Source organism: Neodiprion lecontei, chromosome 1, assembly GCF_021901455.1.
Source record: "Neodiprion lecontei isolate iyNeoLeco1 chromosome 1, iyNeoLeco1.1, whole genome shotgun sequence".
In the NCBI taxonomy this organism is placed as follows: Eukaryota; Metazoa; Arthropoda; class Insecta; order Hymenoptera; family Diprionidae; genus Neodiprion; species Neodiprion lecontei.
In genome coordinates this window covers 11,696,180-11,718,072 of record NC_060260.1, presented here as the reverse complement: position 1 = coordinate 11,718,072, position 21,893 = coordinate 11,696,180, and the positions used below count along the sequence as shown (strand labels likewise).

Sequence of the window (21,893 nt, the reverse complement as noted above, 5' to 3'; positions counted from 1 at the left end):
ATGAGTTCGGGGTACGAATTTACACCCAAGTGGGGATTTTTTTCCGTGAGGGTATTGCCAGTATGATCACGCGCTGCTTATGTCGATCTTTTTCATAATCTGTTCGGATGTTTCTACTGCGATATCGATCTTGCTTTTTAAACATAGTATGTTCGCAATGCAATGAAAAATATACTTGCATCCTAGCCTCGTTATCTTAACGTAAATAATGGACTTTATTTTGCAATTTTATACCAATCTGTTATCATCTTTCAACTCACAAATTCATCTAGCGACTTTTTTGTTAGCACAAAACACTATTCAATTCAGTATTTCAGAGCATTAGACTCGTTACTATAACATATTTTTTTCTTAGTAATTTTACATCCTTTAGGGGCCCAAGGGTAGTGAAACCACGTCCGGAAGGTTACCAAACTTGCTATTTCCTTCTTTATAGATTCAGAAAGGTCTTCCGTAGAATTTATTCGCTGGTTTGAAAAATAATTGGCAAAATGTTCGGTGGCTCTTTGACTAAAAGGTAACTTTGGTATTTAGCCGCTTTTTTTACACTTCAGATATTTTTCATGGGGATTATATATACCCGTAAAGCTAATAGTACTTATAATTGGCTGCAACAGTTATCACAGGCACAGTAAATGTGGTCCATTGTAGTAGGGGAGCCCACGATGCTAAATGGGGATTTACTCGAGCGTCGTAAAGATCTATTGGGTTGCAAAGCTTAGATGATAAGAAGAAAAAAATGTTATATGATATATACCTTTACATCGGTGGGGTAAGCGGATATAGATTTTTAAATATGTAAAAAAAAACTGTTGCATGGACATCCTCGAGCGCGTCAGATATTGATAGCATCAATGCCCTACGTATTTTTAATAATGTACGTATATTAATCTGATCGTTTGCATGATGCGGGTGGTTGTATGTAAGGGTTAAAAATGAAAAAAAAAAAAATTTAATCGAGCGCGTCAGATTTTCTAAGGGAGTGTTAAGTGCACCAAAAAAAAGCTCTCATTCACTAATCTGACGATTTCGATGGGACGCAAACTCGCGGCCATTTTCATAATGTGCAAAAAAAATTCGCCATTTTGAAATACTCAAGCGCGTCAGATTAAGATATATATAGTTCATCTTTATGTTCTAAACGTACTGTCTCATAATCTGACGATTATCTAGAGGGATTCGACTGATCTGACAAAAAAAAATTAGAAAAACGGTTCACCTTAAAGGCCATCCCTGCAACTTCCCGCTAATTCCATTCCTGGGCGCTTAAAATTGTACTTATGACATTTTTGAGCTCAAAATATAATTTATGTGATATTTTGAGCTCGCTGAGTTCAAAGAAATAATATTTCTATGCATTTGAGCTCTCTCAGCTCGAAAGTCTGATAGAAGTTTCATAGAATACTATTTTTGGAATTTTCAAACCGCAATAACTTTTGAATGGATGAACCAATTTTCACGCGGTTGGCACCATTCGACGCAGTTTTATCATCCTCATAAGTGATTTTCAGGTTTTCATTGATCGAACCGAAAATTCCGGAGTAATCCCGAAAAAACACTTTTTTCGGTTTTCTTTCGTTCACGATATCTCTCGAACGAATCAACCGATTTTGACCAGCTTGGTGGCAATCGACGTGGTTTTTTGATATTAAGAGCTGATTAGTTTTTGGAATCGATCGGTAGAGCCGTTCAAAAGTTATTCCAAAAAAACCACTTTCAAGAAAAAATTTTTTTTCATTTTTTTAAATCATTGAACTTAATTAGTTGAAAAGCTCAGGAAATAGCATGCATATAAATAAGTGTATGCTTTCTTAGTAGAATACATGTATTTTAGTAGAATACATGTATAAACTTTAATTCACACAAATAATATTAAAATAGCAAGAAAAGCCAAAACGTTGGAAACACGTTGTAAACAGTATGCCACGAACGAGTGTTTATGATCAGTTGTGATGACGTCATGGCAGCAGAAACCAGAGTGGGGACGGAGTGAGAGAGTAATAGATAGAGAAAGAGTGAGAGAGGAATAGAAACGCGAAGAAGGAAATGTAGGCATCACGCAGCTGCATGCATTTAACTTTATCGACGAATTTTTGTTATTTCGGCTTGCGGAAATCGTCAGATTATATATTTTTCATTATTCTTGAATTATTTCCTTCAAAATAAAAAAAAATTTAGCTACGCTCGAGAATGTCGAGATAACGTTTTTTTTTTACAACTTTGTTGCCCTCCCCTCTCTTTACGTCACTCTCAAATTGTCAGATTAGTGGAATATATACTTTTTAGGATGTAATTACCTCACCCTACCTTAATCTGACGCGCTCGAGAATTTCTGATGGTCAATTTTTTTTTACTAATCTGATCCTGTATCCTTCACGGGCGGCCTTATATATGGGCCTCATGTTTCGTGGAGGTACTTAACCGGGTACAAGGTATCCCCCTGTATATTAATCTGCCGCGCTTTAGTAAATCCCGAAATCCCCGCTTGGGCTCCCCTACTATTCGAAATAATCGCTTTTTTCACCATCCATTGTTCCGTAGCATATTTGAATTAAGTGCTGGCTGAATATTATTTTCGACGGATTAATGACGTCACTGTGGCCACGATTTCAACAGAGGGCGAATGGCGAGCACAATGGACGTGACAATATACATACATTGAGTTCCGTGGGTGCGCGTTTCGGGTATACCATGCCTCAGTGATTTACATAAATTCAATTTTTTTTTCATAGAAGCACGTGTTATCCCTGTTACACTGTTAAAAATGTTTATTGGTTTACCAAAATTGTAATGGAAGTTTAATCCTCTTACGAAAGAGTAGATTCACTTTCCTTTTTTCAAGTATTCTTCGAAAAATAATTTTTTGAACTTACTGTAACATTACCGTAAATTTACCAAGTATCAGTAGCGTAATTTCAATAAATCTGGGTGTTGGCGACGCATACCAATACACAAACAGAAAACAACAGCTGAAACTAGTCCTTTATGACCTATAATTTCGTAATCGGCCGTTGCCACAGACCATTATCGCCCCATGTGATTATTAAATTATAATCCGATGTTTAACGCGATTTCAACCTGAGAATGTGTAAAAAATTAAGAAGTGTACTCAATAGCACTACACTTTGGATGAGCGTTACTTGAAACCATATGTAATAACAGAATGGTATGATAAGGCGAAGGGGTGAACGACCGCTATAGATCAGCTAGAGATTAGTAAAGGGACAGAATGTATTATAATACCACGATGTGTGTGTGAATGAATCCAAGTACGCTGATCTCACGCACACTACAGCGAGTGGTCAACGAGACAATACAGTCCAAAGTTCAGAAAATCCCCGCGAGAGCGAGCGAGACGAAAATATGGAGAAGAATCCAAAACCAGATCAGTATTAGTCGAAACTCGGGAGCAACAACACGTGAGTCTTGTTAAAAGTAGCTCGTTATGGGTGCGAGAGTGATACAGTGAATTGTGTGAACATGGGGCTATCAACTCGACGAATCGAGGCGCATAATCATCGATTTCATTGTTAAATGACGTTGGATCGTATTTCTAATGAACTTGTGATCGAGTAATTAGATGCGAGAACAGAACTCGGTAGAATCAGTTGGGGATTCTCGCGCTGGCCTTCCCCCGGCCTCATGATTGGGGTTTGGACCCGGGGTGATTGGCGCGTTGAGAAACCAACATGGTTATTATAATCCGCGGATCACGAACGCTTGAAAATAAATAACAAATCACACAAAATTGGTGTAGCCGCGTGGGCTGGCCTTGCCGGGGTAAGCTAAGCTATCCCGGGGTGGTTTCCGTGTCGGGAAACTGGCAACGGCTTGCAGCCCCCGGTTAAAATAGTACAGGTACTGATCGATGATCTTGGGTGAGATGATACCTGTCACCTCATCCTGGGTCCTACTCCGGTTCTGCTCGCGACGAGACCCGTGTTGAACGAATAACCGTTAGAAAGTTACCCCAGTTAACACAAGCGTTGAATAATTACTGATTGAATGAAAGTAAAACCTGTTCAATAAACCCTGAAGTACAGTTTCATATCTGGTGGCCATATTATCAATCGTTAAATCGACCCCGAACCCACTATTATTGTTTTGAATCTATCGAGAAGGGTGACCGCGAGACCTATAGCTAGTGCACAAGGAAACTTGGGTAGTGTAGTAACCGGCTGTGAGGTCTGTCACTAACACTGGGTATTGTTTTTACAATTATGGGCTGCGATTTCAATGAATTAAGAAAAATATAGATGTAGAAAGGGTGTATAGTTGATGTTAATAATTTTTAGTCAGCATAAACAGCATTTTAACAACTTATCACCAGATAAAAGCGATGATAACGTATTTTGGATCGATTACAAAACCTACGAAATTATTTTTTCCTAACCAAGGCTCGAACCCCGTTAGCTTGCGACGTTCGGATTACTAATCGTTTACCCTGCCTACTACTGCCACTTGATTATATTGGATGGTGTTGTGAGGGATATTCAAATTACGAAATCGGACTTCTGTTCACGCATGAGGTGTTGTTCGCTCGGCGTAAGCTGAGAAGTGACGTGTCTTGGATCGATGATGGATATTCGATAATTGTTGCTTCAAATTGAAAATCCATAACGCGCGGTAAATCGATCCGACTGTGACCTCACACCATCATCCACTACAGTCTGTTACAATTCGGTACAATGCCATCAAACCAAATGTTATTTAGTTGTACCGATTAACTGAAAAAGCCGTCTTGTTCTTCAGTTTGTGTAGTTGTACCTGGTACGGTACAAGATTTGGAAAATCCGTATTTGCAATATTCTCAGCAAATCAATTAAAGGCAATTCGATTCAGCGCAACGCAATCCATGTCAATACAACTATTTTTCAATCAATTCAATTCATTACCCTCACCATCAGCTTCATATCATTTTCGGTAGCCTGAAAAGAACAAAAAATATCTATGTTCTCGATATTCACCCTTCACAATCATGTTTAGATATTTTGTAAAAGTACGTGTGTCAATAGTGTCTCTTTATATTAAAACTTGAAAATATGCTTAATTTTTCATATTTGTAGTTTACGCGGAAACATTGAATTCCAACCGGTTTTACCCAACTAATCAAATCATTTAAGAATATTTATTCACTGACTAAACAAATTATCTACCAACCATTGAAGGAGAGGTTAAAATCAAAATTCAAGATTATTTATTTATGTAATTTTATTCACAGTTTCTCGTGGTTACATTTATACATGATGCCGTTTTGGCTTTTGTTGATAAACCATGTGTGATCATATCCTGGTGATTGTGTTGGGTTTGTCTTGCGAGGCTGCTTCGTTGTTTGTTGTTTTGGTGGCTGGTGATTTTGGTTCGGTGTTTCGCGATTCAAGATTCGACATTTAAAAACAGATGTTAACTGGCATCTGATTTCGTGATTATAAAAGCTCAAATAAATCCGAACGTCCTGTAAAAAAACCTAAAAATTTGTATGGTTTTGTTTGAAAAAGTTTCATAAAGCCTTGTCTACCTTTTCTTTTTTCTCGGAAGAACGCTAGTCCAGTAGAATTAGGTCAAAAAGTGGCAGATCGTGGTTGTGATTGGTGGGAAGCCAATTTTTTGTGGAATGGGTTCCTTTTACATATAGAAACATATTCTGAAGTTGCGCCATCTCAAGCTTTTCCGCACAATTATTTAGAGACGTTTAAATATTCCAATTTCGGGATTTTCTCCTTTTTTAGACCATTTTTCCTCTATTACTCGTAAAGTATCGACCCTACGAGAAAAATGTATAGAAGCAAACTTGTTCAAAATCAAATTTTACACACGGATACGTTGTTTAAAAAAATTTAAAAAAATTTTTTCATCGCCAAATTAACGATTTTCGATGATTTTTTTATCGAAAAAAGTACTTTTTTCACACGTATTTTGCAAACAATTGAAATCGAACAATCTTTCTCTGGAGGGTCAGAAAGAGTACATCAAACCTTCATGAAAAAGCATGCGCAGCCCGATCGCTGTGCGCTCGATAGTTTTTTCCGAATATCATTGTTAATTAAGCCCGATTCGAGAGTTGCGTTATCGTAATTGTTAACGTGAGCCAAAATGAGGCCTTCTGAGTTGCTGCCGATTTTTTTTACAGATACCTGGGACCTCCCCCTAACGTGTCCAACAAGTTTTACCATCCTATTGCAATTATTATGAACTAGGGAATTTTCCGAAAAATGACTCAAATTTGACCTTAGCAACAAATGCTAATAAGTTCGTCAATTATTGTTGGAATCGAATTCGGGAAAGTGGAACAGTTAGAGCAAAAGAAGACGCAACTTTTGAAACAAGACTCATGGTAATCGGACAGTTTGTTTGTTAACTAGAACACTTCAAAGTCGAAGTGACTTTGTTAATTAACAAATTACGATTTCGACATTTTACGAACGCTATTGTCTTCTTTAATATCAGTACTTGATATGCCAAACAATGTTTTTCAAGCTTCTAACTGATTTCATATCGAAAATCAAGTGAACAACTTAGCTTGTTGAGGCAAAAAGTGCGCGGCAGACCGTCGGGCGCCGTGGTGGGGGGAGAAACTCGCCGCAGCCGGCAGCCGCAAAAATCGAATTCACTGTTTCAATAACGTGCGCGCGTTTTTTTTCGACAATATCTCGGGTTCTAATTGACGTATTTTGATGATTTTTTTTTTAAATCGATATGCCGAGTCGTGAGTAACACGAATATCGAATCACATTCAACAAATTCTTTTATTTAAACACTCAAAATCGGACGGAAGTATAAATCTCGGTTTTTTTCGTTGCTAATCATTAGTTTATTCATGAAAATTTAGATTTCCATGCTGAGTATTCGTTCACTTTATTATTCATCATTATGATAAAATGAACAAAATACTCCCAAATTTAAAAAATTTAATAATATTATTGTTGTGTTTGTAATATGTTGCAAAAATCTGTATTATAATAAGTGAATTATTATTAATTAATCAAATACAATATTATTCAATATTTCGTAATAAACATAATAATGAATAATATTGTATTTGATTAATTAATAATAATTCACTTATTATAATACTGATTTTTGCAACATATTACAAAATCAACAATAATATATAATAATAAATAATTATTTCGGCCGAAATAATGAATAATATTGTATTTGATTAATTAATAATAATTCACTTATTATAATACAGATTTTTGCAACATATTACAAACACAACAATAATATTATTAAATTTTTTAAATTTGGGAGTATTTTGTTCATTTTATCATAATGATGAATAATAAAGTGAACGAATACTCAGCATGGAAATCTAAATTTTCATGAATAAACTAATGATTAGCAACGAAAAAAACCGAGATTTATACTTCCGTCCGATTTTGAGTGTTTAAATAAAAGAATTTGTTGAATGTGATTCGATATTCGTGTTACTCACGACTCGGCATATCGATTTAAAAAAAAAATCATCAAAATACGTCAATTAGAACCCGAGATATTGTCGAAAAAAAACGCGCGCACGTTATTGAAACAGTGAATTCGATTTTTGCGGCTGCCGGCTGCGGCGAGTTTCTCCCCCCACCACGGCGCCCGACGGTCTGCCGCGCACTTTTTGCCTCAACAAGCTAAGTTGTTCACTTGATTTTCGATATGAAATCAGTTAGAAGCTTGAAAAACATTGTTTGGCATATCAAGTACTGATATTAAAGAAGACAATAGCGTTCGTAAAATGTCGAAATCGTAATTTGTTAATTAACAAAGTCACTTCGACTTTGAAGTGTTCTAGTTAACAAACAAACTGTCCGATTACCATGAGTCTTGTTTCAAAAGTTGCGTCTTCTTTTGCTCTAACTGTTCCACTTTCCCGAATTCGATTCCAACAATAATTGACGAACTTATTAGCATTTGTTGCTAAGGTCAAATTTGAGTCATTTTTCGGAAAATTCCCTAGTTCATAATAATTGCAATAGGATGGTAAAACTTGTTGGACACGTTAGGGGGAGGTCCCAGGTATCTGTAAAAAAAATCGGCAGCAACTCAGAAGGCCTCATTTTGGCTCACGTTAACAATTACGATAACGCAACTCTCGAATCGGGCTTAATTAACAATGATATTCGGAAAAAACTATCGAGCGCACAGCGATCGGGCTGCGCATGCTTTTTCATGAAGGTTTGATGTACTCTTTCTGACCCTCCAGAGAAAGATTGTTCGATTTCAATTGTTTGCAAAATACGTGTGAAAAAAGTACTTTTTTCGATAAAAAAATCATCGAAAATCGTTAATTTGGCGATGAAAAAATTTTTTTAAATTTTTTTAAACAACGTATCCGTGTGTAAAATTTGATTTTGAACAAGTTTGCTTCTATACATTTTTCTCGTAGGGTCGATACTTTACGAGTAATAGAGGAAAAATGGTCTAAAAAAGGAGAAAATCCCGAAATTGGAATATTTAAACGTCTCTAAATAATTGTGCGGAAAAGCTTGATATGGCGCAACTTCAGAATATGTTTCTATATGTAAAAGGAACCCATTCCACAAAAAATTGGTTTCCCACCAATCACAACCACCCTTTTTCCTAATTCTACTGGACTACTTGTATTTCTAATCGCTGTGAATGGACGATTAACAACCAGTTGCATGACAACGTCAAAATGACAGACGAGCATCTGCCTAAAGCGATGCTCGAAGAACTTGAGACTTTACTTTTACATCAGGCTTGTCGAGAATTGCGAAAAATTTAATGTGACCAGGAATGATTACTGGGAGTTCGGAGGCTCTCTGTTGATTACTTGAGATCTTTGAAACTGACGATTCGGACAATGTTCCATTGTATTATGAGAGGCCTTACCTCGAAAAAATTGACCGCTGATAAAAATAACGTCGGGAAAAAATTTTTTAGTTTTTTGCCTGGTACATTCACGGAATAATTTATGATATTTGCATCACCCTTTGGAACTTTATTTTTCGTTAGAAAACCCAGAAGACGTATGTTTCTTCCATCACATAGGAAGATACATAAATTACTGACAATGATATTCGTTGATTGAATTTGGCTTCGTTTAATTTCGTAACTAAGTCATACTGACAACAGAAATGCAACGTGACGTCAGAGCAATAAAGTAACAAACCTTATCACCGAAAAATACTTCAGAGAATAATCAACGAAATTAGCAGAATAAATGCTTGAAACAAAAATCACTTATACCGTCTGACTCGAGATAACTGATGAACGATAACCTCGACTTATTTATATTCAGATGCCAGCCGTTTTTGATGGTAAGTTTTCTAATCAGTATGTGAGGTACATCGGAAATGAAAGGATATCTTATCTCAAATGAAACGATAAAATATGTCTAAGATGCATTTGTAATACGATGACTTACTTACAGTACAAGTGTGAGCGTAACACGTTCTCAAGCCTCTTTTCTTAAAATCTTATTTCTATTCTCTTTGAAGGCTGTTCAAGACGCAATCACAACTTTACGTTAAATATTCGAAGAGCTTGCGAATCTAAGATTTACGTATAGTTTTCTTCTAAACAGAAACGAAGTCTCGAAGTTTGTATATATTATTTTACCTATTTTGTGGATAATTCTGAATGTTAATCTCTCAACGATTGAAACTGAAAAGAAAAAATGTGAATAAAATTCGATAAGCTTGTTCGTTTAATCATTTGTGCTTTGACTGGAACTAAGGTTATTGAATAATTCAAGGGAAGAAAATTAATGATTATAATAATGAATTGACTGATTCGATATTTCCATTCTTCAACGAATTCCTGCTTTATGTTTCCGGCATATGACGATGATGAAATATATTACGTCTAAAAGAGAATAAATGTCAAAACTGCCTCGTGAAGCGGACGTGCAATAAATGAAACATGGAGAACAAGATGAAACACAGCCTGAAGAGTCCAGAGGAAACAGCGAGTTTCTTGAACGCGTCATGTTTCGGGTGAGAAAATTATGATAACAATGGGTTTAAAAAAGTACATGATTGCCGTTAATGAATTTTGTGCGGAATTTTTTTTCTTAAATTTCAACTACTCGTACCGGTACAGCCCTTAATCACATATATTCATTAGTACTGATCCAGTCTTTGAGCAACGACTGATACTTATATGAATATAGATAACCATCACATAAATATAGAGTGTAAATTATCCAATCAAGTGATTGCATTACTATTATTTACACATCGGAATTAATCCTTTTGAAAGCCTGTCAGAAAATTCTTCATCAATATCAAAATCAATTGTTGACGCATAATTGTTTATTAGTCAGTTACCAACCGTCATTGAACAATTTGTAGGATCTCACTCCACAAAGTTAGGATTTCTGCTTCTTAGTGCAATATGAATATTAGTACGTTCAATCAGATTTTGGAGTTCTATGTTGCTTATATTGCAATTAACCCATTATTGCATGAATTATGAAGGAGATGGAATAAAAATTTCACATTTACTCGAATAGTTTGACAGTTTGCACTTACCATAGATAACAAGAGAAAAAAAAATACATTCAATATAACAAAAAATGTACAAGTAGTATTCAAAGTTGGTTTTTCGAAAACAATCTTTTAACATACTGAAAAAAAAATTAGAAACTTTAGCAGCCAAAAAGCCAATCATGGCTTTATATGAGGTAAGTAGTTAACAGTTTTGTAAACAATTACAGCATCCCGATGTTCAAAATAAATATTAATCGACGGAAGATCATATTCCTCAGATGCGTTTGAATAATCATGATATCTCTTATTCATTGGTTCCGTGTCCGTAAACAACAATTTACTTTATTTTCTCATTATCGTGAAATGGAATCTAAATTTATGATGTATACGTTATTACTGATTTCACTGGCAAAATGTGAAGAGTCGGAATAGTAGTAGAATTTTTCAAGTTCCGAGAATTTCTATTTAGAAATGATTATCTTTTAGTGGCTTTTAAAATAATATCATTGATATGTTTAACAAATTTCAATTAAGAATCGAAAATAATACCTAAGTCTTTTATTAAGTATACGATCACAAATATGCATATGATTTTGGTACCTACAATTATACTGAAGAATTGAGTTATGCTGATACAAAAATAGAAAACGAGACATTTTTTCATCATTTTACAATTTCATCAACATCAAGTTGAAGATAAAATAAGTTCATATTGTTATCAATCTCCAGAGCAATTTTCAAGTCATAAGCCTATGTAATTCAGCCTTATTCACATACCTAGGTAAGTCGTTTATAAGAGTGGAAAATAATATTGGGCCAAGAAAAGTTTTTTGGCGAATGCCAGTTGAATTTTGAAATTAATCAGATTGTAAATTCTGAACCTTTACTCAGTCTTTTTTCTTATTATAATCGGAGATCTATTTCACTGGTCCGATTGATTCAGAAATTGCTTCATCTTCTCACTCAGAATTCAATGATCAAATTTATGAAAGGCCATGCTTTGTTGTGCCATTGAAAGAATATCTCATCTGCTGTTATCGCCAACCACTTCACCTTTCAGGTTATCAAATATCCTAGCGATTGCATTTGTCATGGAAACTGATTATTAATTAACAACATCTAATCTACTTTAATTTTTGAAAACATGTGCGACGACGGTGCCATTCCATGTTCCTCGAGCATTGCCTTCAACTAATAACTCGTTATACAAAATGAGCAATCGTCCGACTACACCTGAGAAAGTTGATTTGATCGATTTGGGGTAGTTTATAATACATTTTAACAAGTACTTCTCCAATTCATTCCATGCGCAATAATCGCATACTCGATATCAATGACATTCGTCTACTCGGGAGCTGAGAGAATTCCCTTCAAGTCTCCCAAAAAAAATCTCAAGGTATCGAAAGCAATAGCTTTGATATGAATTTCTCATTTCAAAGTGTTTTAAGATTAAGAAAATTCGATCTCATTCTACCTTGACTTATTTCGTTTAGTCAACTATTTTCCACAACTTCAACAGGTCACAATTTTTTCATAACGTTTTGCTGTCCAATATTCAATTTTCTAATATTACATGGACATTAATTGAAATCAACAAAGAGCAGTATTCAACTGAGCATTGGGAAGAAAATCAATTCTACGATGAAATTGGAAAAATCTGTTGGCTAAACACAACAAGCCAAGGTGGAGTGGAATCGATTGATTCTAATGAGCTTTTCTGGATTTCAAAAGACTCTGAAATGAAAATTCGCTAGAGAATAAATGTTATTGGAAACTAACATACGATTATCACGAATGAGAAATGACTAATATTATCACTTCCCGTTACAAAACAGGTAGGAGTAGCGAAGCGCGTTATTCGGCGCCGTACTCTTCATTATTATGCACCCGGCGCAAAATCCACGTCTTATAATAATACGAAAATTGCACTCACCTTTGGTCTAATATGATTTGCCCAAGTTATTACTGATATTATAAAATCGTAACAAAATGTGTCCGAACATCTGCCATTTCTTCTACCGTTGGATTCTTCAGAAACGATTATGACCAGCAAATCGCTGTGTTATGTCCTCCAGGCCTCGGATTCCTTTTCCAAACAGCTACCTTACATCCTACATGCTCCTCTTATCATAACCTCGCTGCCTCGCCTCACACGTCGAATCAGCAGAATGCTCCCTTTACTGTTAAACAGCAACTAACCAGCCTCTTGACTCCTTCCTCCATTCAACCCCTCAACAATATCGATTCCTTCAACCTCCTCTCATTTCTTGCATGGGATATAGTGGAGAGTAAGTGCATAATCGACATGTACGGACTTTAAAATAGACTAATCACCATCTTGGCTAGGCGTAGATAGATTATGTTCCGGTAGTCGCGCATCGGAATGTTCACCATCTATCGCGTAACAACTGTAGTCGATATTTCGTAAAATACCGAACCGCAGTACCTGCAGGAGCAACAATGATAGCTTCCACCTTGCCTTGGGAAGTTGGTCGGCGATCAGGGCCTCAGTTTCCATGTGTTAGTTTTTGCGTCATTTGGGTCCCGCATGGCCACTGACTAACCACGACGTCCTTAGTACTCGTCCCGCGATCCAGTTGCGATTCGGCATTCTGTTTTTCGGTTCCGTAGATACCGAGTTCTTCCCTGGCTGCCATCCTATTTTTCATCCGAAAACACGCTCGGTGGGCGCCGAACCTGTAATATCTTACACCGTACCGAGTTCGGGGGTTCGAGATGTTTTCGAGTTCTATACATTGAATGTTTTCGAGCGATTAACAAATATTAATAATAATAATGCTTCATCTTATTTTAGAGCTTCTCTTAGCGAGAGGTATAAAAATATTCTTACTGGCAAACGCAATTCATGGATAGTTGAGCTGAAAATAGGTTTTCGATTTGAATTGTTGTTCATTAGAAATCGATGAATAAAATAGTGCAAAAACGAGATGATGACCTTGGGCATAATAACAGCTTTTCGGAAATCGTTATAAATACAGTAAACCTGAAGTTCGAGACTCCTGATTCAGACGAAATACGTACCTGACTCCTCACGACAAAATGTATCGAATTTTAGTTGGACGTTGCCGATCTTAAAAGGAGCGAAGCGTGATTTGCAGATCACAGATTTGTACGATCCCTTAAAATCCGACGAGTCCAAGGGACCTCGGTGACCGTCTCGAACGGTAGGTACAGTCAATGACTTTTATTCCTGGGTTTTACACTTCTTCAAAGCTTACTTGAATTTAGAGAGTGGAAGAAGGAGTTGGCGAAAGTGAAGGAAATTCCTAGGCTTGGAGAAGGCAGTAAGAAGAAGAAGCCGAAGAGACAGCCAAGTCTGGCTTGGGCTCTGTTTCGAGTCTTGTGGGTTCCTTACATGGTGCAAGGACTGTGTCTCTTCGTGCTGTCAGTGGTGCTACAGCCTCTGCAGCCCGTGGTCTAGGGCTGGGTGATCAGCTACTTCAATCCAGGCGAAAACCCCATGACCCGAAGCCAGGTTGTTCTCTACGCAACCATCCTGATCCTTCTCATTCTGAGCAACGTTTTCATTACTCAGCACGCCATGTTGCGAAATCAGGAAATCGGAATGCGCGTCAGGGTCGCGTGCTGTCCCATGATATACCGAAAGGTGAGTGGTTCTCTTATTCGAAACCCTGTGAAATCCTATCAAAGGCCACACAACGATAAGCGTAATGACTCGGTCACAAAAGTATATCTGGATCATGTTTTGATGGTATGTTGGTACTGGTGGGATGCGTCGATCCTGCAAGTTTCAAATCTCTGTCTATCTTGGTGTTCAAATAAATCGATAAAAATGTAAGATCATATGATAATTTTTTGCAATCACCAAGCCCGGTACACGCAGCAACGACAAAGTGGTTAATCACCCTCTCGGATGAGGATGAAAATTCCAAGAGACTATAAAATCGTATGGTCGAAAACCCAAAATTTTCGAGCTGCGAATTTTAAAACAACGAACGAACAGCGTACCGAATTTGGGATTTACGATAAATCACCTATTAGAATAACTATTTTCCCAAAAGCTCATTCAACCAACCGCTTTATTATCCGAAAAAGTATATCCGGAACATTCGGCATTCTGATTGGCGGCGCACAGAATGTGGAGATACAGAAGAATGAAAGTTCCCAAATGAAAAATTGAGAGCAGCTAATCGAACAGCCACACAACCGAAAAAATTAGCTGTCTACAATCGAAGTTGAGAAAGAGCGAAATTACGATCCGCAAAATGCAGAAAGGCCAGAAAGACGAAAGGCCGTGATACGGTTGTGATAGTTATGTAGACTTGTGCTACATAGCACTAGACACCGGCCATCGGATGCGTGTGGCGTTGCAGAGAATGTATGTAATTCTGACGTCATCCAACATTAGGGAATTTTGGCATTCTGTCTTTAACGGGTTTCAAGATTTCGACATTTCGTGTCTTTGGTCAGTGGTAACTGCTAAATTTGAATTCGTAGATTTTCTATTAAGACAAGAGTCTGACATTTGAAAATTCGATTTTTTGACTCTTTGGTACTTTGGCAATTCAATATTTTGCCCTTCGTAACCATGGCTATTCTCAAAACAAATGTCGGGTCAAATTTATTATCACATTTTTGCGTCCTGAATTTTCATTTTTCTCAAAGTCTTCTTTTGGTGTTTGTGTTTTTTTTTTTTTTCAACTGCCGGTAATTCAAGTTACGAGATTTCGTCTCGTCGACTTTTTTGCCTTTCGTATTTTTGTACCCCTCCTTACTCACTCGCAACTAACAATGACTGGCAGCCTGGAAGACTCAGCTACAAAGACGTCGTTCTCAAATTTCAGCTTCTGCGCCTCGATCTGGCCTCGGTTGACAAAATAGCTGCAGGCCGAGTGGCCAACTTGATCAGCAACGACGTGGCGAGGTTCGACTACGTTATGAGTTACCTCCACTACATTTGGATCATGCCGTTGCAAGTGAGTGGGCGACGTTTTTTAAAGCATGATCTTTGAGTAGTCTGATGAAACTGTGCGGGTGCGTGAATTGTCACAGTTTTTGGTGATAGGATACGTGTTGTGGCAATTCGTCGGTGTGATTGCCTTGGTGGGAATAGCGGTGATGATTATCCAGGCGATGCCGATCCAATTCTACGTCGGCCGCCTTACGGCAAAATTGAGATCCAAAATCGCGGTGAAGACGGACGAACGAGTGCAGCTGATGGGCGAGCTGATTTCTGGAATAGAGGTTGAGAGGTTTTTAGAGGCGATCACATGATTTACGCAAGAAAACGAGCGATTTAACGTGTGGCTTCACTATCGCAGGTTGTAAAAATGTACGCATGGGAAAAACCTTTTGAACAGGAAGTGTCAAAAATTCGTTCACTGGAGGTGAAATCGATCTCCATCTCGTCTTACCTTTCGCTTATACTCATGAGCATTACGACGTCATCGAGGAAAGTTTCTCTGTTCGCGACTCTGATGACGTTTATCTTAATGGGAAACCAGCTCACTGCCGAAATCACCTTCGCACTCACTACATTATTCGAAATTCTGGGGGTGCTGTGTGCTATAAAGGTTCGCAAGGCAATCATCGGAGCTTCCGAAACAAAGGTGTCTTTAAGGAGGATCACTGTAAGTTCAGGACAATTTGTTTCCGTACTAATGACCGGTTGGCAAATTCTTGTTCACGTTATTTTCAGGAATTCTTACTACTGGACGAAGTCAACCATGGAAAAGATATTCAATCTGTGCCTGCCAATAAAAGCCGTGATGCATTGGGTGAAACCGGACCAGGAGAGCAAATGGTAATTGCTGTCGTCATGTCACGTAGGTTTGTAAATGAAAATGTCTTTGATACGAATCGTTGATTCAGCTGCTGTTGGATGAAGGAAGTTCCGTGGAGAAAATCGCTTCAGCTCCGAACAGTGAAATTCAGAGTATCGGAAACACCTCGAGTAAATGCAATGTTGAGTTTGAAATAATTCGGGTTTCCGCTAACTGGGTTCACGAACAGCTACCACCTACCTTGTTCGATCTCTCGACGAAGGTCAAGAGTCGGACACTTTCAATGCTTGTGGGGCCCGTCGGCTCCGGGAAGTCGTCCTTACTTCACCTGCTATTGGGCGAGTTATCAGTCGGTGCTGGAAAAATGTCATTTTTCACCACCAAAAACAACACCAAAACTGAAATTAACCATTCCGACATTAGCATATCATACGCTAGCCAAGACCCTTGGATCTTCGCCGCATCAATACGCGACAACATAATATTTGGCCAACCTTACGAGAGAGATCGATATCAAGAGGTAAATAGATATAAGTTACCACTTGATTGGTCATTTGTTATAAATAAGTGTACGAACATTCTCGAGTACCAAATTTCTCTTCTCTCACGCCAACTCTAAGGTGAAATAACACGTTTTCATGTATCCTATCTTACCCATGTATTATTCGTAGGTAACTAGAGTCTGCGCGCTAGACGAAGACTTCGAGCAGCTGCCTCAGGGTGATTTGACTTACGCAGGGGAAAAAGGAGCGACTCTGTCCGGAGGCCAGAAGGCTCGGGTTAACCTGGCAAGAGCTCTCTACAGAGACGCCGATCTATACTTACTCGACGATCCTCTCAGCGCTGTGGATTCAAAAGTGGGAAATCACTTGTTTAAGGAGTGCATCCAGGGTTTCTTGAGGGACAAAACTCGAATCCTCGTCACCCATCAGCTGCAATTTCTTCCAGAAGCTGATAGTGTCATCGTTATCAATCGAGTGAGTGGTACTTTACTTCACTTAGAATCTTGAGTAACAGTTCTGAAGATTGAACCTGATGAAAGGATTCAAGCAACATCGTCTGATTGACTCATCAATTTCAGGGTAGTGTCAAGTACCAGGGTACTTATGAAGAACTGCTTCACTCTGGACTAAACCTATTGGATACTGTGAAGTTAGAGGAATTTGATGCGCCCACAGAAGATGAGGAGATTCTCGAAAAGACCGCAGAAGACAGGGTAAAATCAGAAAATTCGTATACAGAATAGCTTTAGGCATGACAACACGGTAACGGCAGGAAATGTGGGATTTTTTTCACGCAAACGATTTACATGATGATTACGTCAATATTGAAGAGCATGTGGAAAAATCCTCGTCGTAATCTATTACTGTGTTTCCCCTGCGAGCGAAATTGGTGCTCGGCTGTTAAAAAACGGTGTATACACCTTTAATAAAGGACTACGTTATACATACTAGAGGGGCTTTGTCCCCCTGCACGCTTCGCACGCCAACGGCGGCGCGATTTGAAAAAATTGCCTATTTCTTCTAGATTTTTATCTAAACTTTCACCCATGCCGACAATAGGGTGAATTTTTCCGTTCCAAATACACGTGTTTAGAACACATTTTCAGTAAGTATTTTATTGTAAGAGTAAGAATGCCCAAAAAATGTATTACTGCGAGGGTTGAGAGGTCATTACTGCAACTATCTGAGACAAAATTGATTTCATCATAGTAATGCAATCGCGACGAATTGCACACCCTCGAAATCTGCCTTTTTCGTCATTTCCAAGGTATGTAATTCATCGCGATTGTTTGGTATTTTGCACGGTATTTCAGAGGATGGAAGAATCCATCCTGTTATCGGCACGGGTTAGAGTTCAGATGATTAATTACAAATTCTTACTGAACTGAGGCGCTGTATCGACTACTATTTTAATTGATCACGATATTTTACTTGGAAAATAAATTTTGTAAGTCTTTTAAGTCATGACAGTACTTTCAGGATCCAGCTACAGTTGTGAATGGCAACGACGAATCAAGCGAACTCCCAGAGAGCACAGAGACTTCGTCATTAGATGTAAAACAGGAGGAGGTAGCAACTGGAGAAATGTCAAACCATGTGTACAAGAGCCACATTACAGCGGGTGGTAACATGTGTACACTGATTACAGCCGCTGCAGCTTTCGTTATCACGCAAGTATCAACTAATGCAAGTGAGTACTAAATAACATATTGGACGAACCAAAATGCTCACAGAGCCACGTTCACACTGTCAAACGGCTCTCCTTCCGATTCTGCTATCAGCCGCAATTCTACCAGGTATAACCATCAGCAGCTAGACTCGACAATCGAATCTCAATGGCTGGACGAACATGGACTGCTTCGTAATAACATGGCAATTTACGTTTACTGCATACTCATAGCAACCTATATTCTAAGTATGATCTTTCGTAACGTGTTTTACTTTCGAATATGCATGAACGCCAGTCGGAACTTACACAACTCGATGTTCGCTAATCTGTTGCAAGCCACCATGAGATTCTTCCAAACTAACCCATCCGGTACGATAAATGATCATATATTTTGTGACTTCAGTTTCCAAATCCAGCCTTTGTACAGAAACTTGAGTGATTAGTTACTTTCCCTTGTCACAATGCAGGGAGGATTTTAAACCGATTTTCAAAGGATGTCGGAACCATGGACGAGCAGCTGCCAATAACGATGCTTGACGCTCTTCAGATCTTTACCCTAACATTGGGCGTATTCGCAATGGTGAGCATCGTGAATCCACTGACGATCATACCACTGGTTATCGTAGGTGGACTGTTCTATGTAATAAGAATTTACTACCTTAGAACGGCTCAGAACATTAAGCGACTTGAAGGACTCGGTAAGTTATGAGTCAGTTTTATTCTCTCATCGAGCGTTATAATTTGCACTTATTGTCAGCACCAGACCGTGAATTAACTCAGTATGTCTTTATTCGACAGTCTTCAAGATAGGCACACTAGTGCCTGTTACTGGATCATTGCAACAGAAACTGCGTTTGGATTCACCCTTGACCTGATTTTGTGTGGTCTGACGACTTTCGTTTGCTTCTTGTTTATTCTGATGGGCAAGGGTTAGTTTCTATTGATTGTTACTGATCGTCACGGATCGCCAAACCCGCGAACAAGGTTATTGAAGAGATTTCCGATTATGACTTCTGAAACTTGTAGGTAATGTTCTCGGAGGCAATGTTGGGCTGGCCATTTCGCAGTGCCTCGCCTTGGGCGGAATGGTTCAGTTCGGGATGCAACAGAGCGCCACGGTCATCTCATTATTCACAGCAGTGGAGAGGATCCTCCAGTACACGAATCTGCCAAACGAGGGACCTTTCAAAACTGACAAACCACCTCCGGACACTTGGCCTTCTGAAGGCAGTTTAGTCTTCAGAGATGTCTCCATGAGATATGTCCGCAACAAGCCGCTAGTGCTGAAGGTAATCTTTTGACTAACAATAAAAATATTTCTCCTAAAAAGGTATAAACTCTATCTTTTCGGTCCGGAGAACCAAGGAAACATTTTGTCCTGATACTCCACACTTTACTCCATAATACGTTTCTTCAATGGGATCGTACACGTGATTTCTCATGCGCAGTGTCGAAGGTACATGAAAAGGTCTTTTATCCCAATTTTTTCATTCTTATACTGAATATTAGAACCTGAATGTGAAGATAAATCCTGGCTGGAAAGTTGGAATTGTCGGAAGAACCGGTGCTGGAAAATCTTCGCTTATATCAGCGCTGTTTCGTTTGACCGGAGATGAACTGGAGGGTGAAATAATACTGGATGAAGTAAACACGAAGTCGATAGGACTGCACGAGCTGCGTCCTCGAATCTCGATCATTCCTCAGGAGCCAATTTTGTTCTCCGGAAGTCTCCGCTACAACTTGGACCCATTTGGTGAATACTCGGATGCTCAACTGTGGGACAGTCTCCGAGAAGTCGAACTTGGCGATGCAGTACGATCCCTCGACTTCCCTGTAACTGGAGGCGGAGCAAACTTCAGTGTTGGACAGCGCCAACTCATATGCTTGGCTAGAGCCATACTGAAGAACAATCGATTGCTGGTTCTTGACGAAGCTACCGCAAACATCGACCATGGGTCAGTATAAATAGTATCAGGCTCATTTCCAGCGTCGTTGTGTATTATCCGACAGCGTGACCTTGCTCTGGTCTCATTTCATGACTTGTCAACGACTTTGTGGATAACGATGAGATCAATGAGCGGCTTCTATCATTGCAGCTCCGATGCTTTGATCCAAAACACCATCAAACGGAGGTTTGCCGATTACACGGTGCTCACCGTGGCTCATCGACTGAACACCGTAATGGACAGCGATCGAGTTATGGTCATGAGAGAGGGTCGCATTGTGGTTTGTAGCTTCATGTCCGAGTTGTTCAATCTTGTCGAGTGTAAATCGACCTTGATGAATAATTACCTACTGCCTATCTATTATGTACAGGAGTTCGGTCATCCTCATTTACTGTTGCGAAATCCGAACGGTCATTTCTCGAGATTGCTTCAACAGACGGGAAAGGAGATGACGGAAAAACTTACAGGAATTGCCGAGAGTGCCTATTGGACAAGCCCCAAATCCAGAGAGGATTTTACAGACATCGTCATTCGTAACAGTGAAAACGTTATAACGAAACTATAGTTACAGTAACCATAGGCTTTCCTGATAAAACGTATCATGTATTGTACTGTATACTGTATTTTTTTGTCAGCATATTATTGTTACCATTTCACACCAACGATCTGTAATTACGAATTTCACGAACGTACAAATTTTTACCATAACGGTAATCGGTCACTTTTTTTCTCTAGATATCATAATGTGCCACAATAATTGTAAGATATTTCCTCGGGATTCATGCATTTGTAGAATCTGGTGATATCGTACCGCGTCAACTATGAGGTGAACAGCTATTGTCATAAAAAGAGAGAGCGACAGTGATAGTGAAAAAATGTCAGGAATTATTTGGTATATACAGCGTCGCTATTCGAACCTCGAGTTTCTAAATTAATAAAGGGAGTACACATTTACAGACTTTTTTCCGATCAATTATCAATATGAGTGAAAAACGAGTGTACAGGCGGGAATATGCACAATTCAATGTGCCCTCTAAGTACGTATCACTTCGTATGATGTTTCAATATCACTACACGAAAAGCGAGATCCAGCTCGATGACGTGTACGTGCAGAAAGGTCCGGCTCTGGTATTTTTGCTTGATTCCACGGCAAAGTTGGCACTAATTTCTTCATTTTAATGATCTAAGCGTAAGTAAATATTTCCGTACTGTCTTTTGATCTAGCCTGCAACTTCTACGGAAGACACCTTCAATAGTACTGAGAAGGGTATAGCATAGTCTGGCAATCCTCCGGCGATGGTTGCTCCACCCTGACGAGTCTGTCGCTTTGATATATCGAATTAAATTATGTTGAGTACAGACTAAATAATTTCCCGATTGATTTTCGGATGAGAATTGGTACCAGACTTGCACAAGGTTGCAGAATGAACCGTCTCATTGACTTTATAATAACGGTGCTCAGATTCGAACATGTTTTTCATCATATTGCCAGAGTACGTACGCGCTGCTCTCGTCTATCTTTTTATAATCTGTCTGTATGTTTCTACTGCGATATTGATCTG

At 38.6% G+C, this 21,893-nt stretch overlaps 1 pseudogene; it reads left to right on the top strand.

The window, feature by feature from the left end:
- The first annotated feature begins 9,200 nt into the window (after window positions 1–9,200).
- LOC107223102 lies at window positions 9,201–21,260 on the top strand (annotated as a pseudogene).
- Window positions 21,261–21,893: the final 633 nt, after the last annotated feature.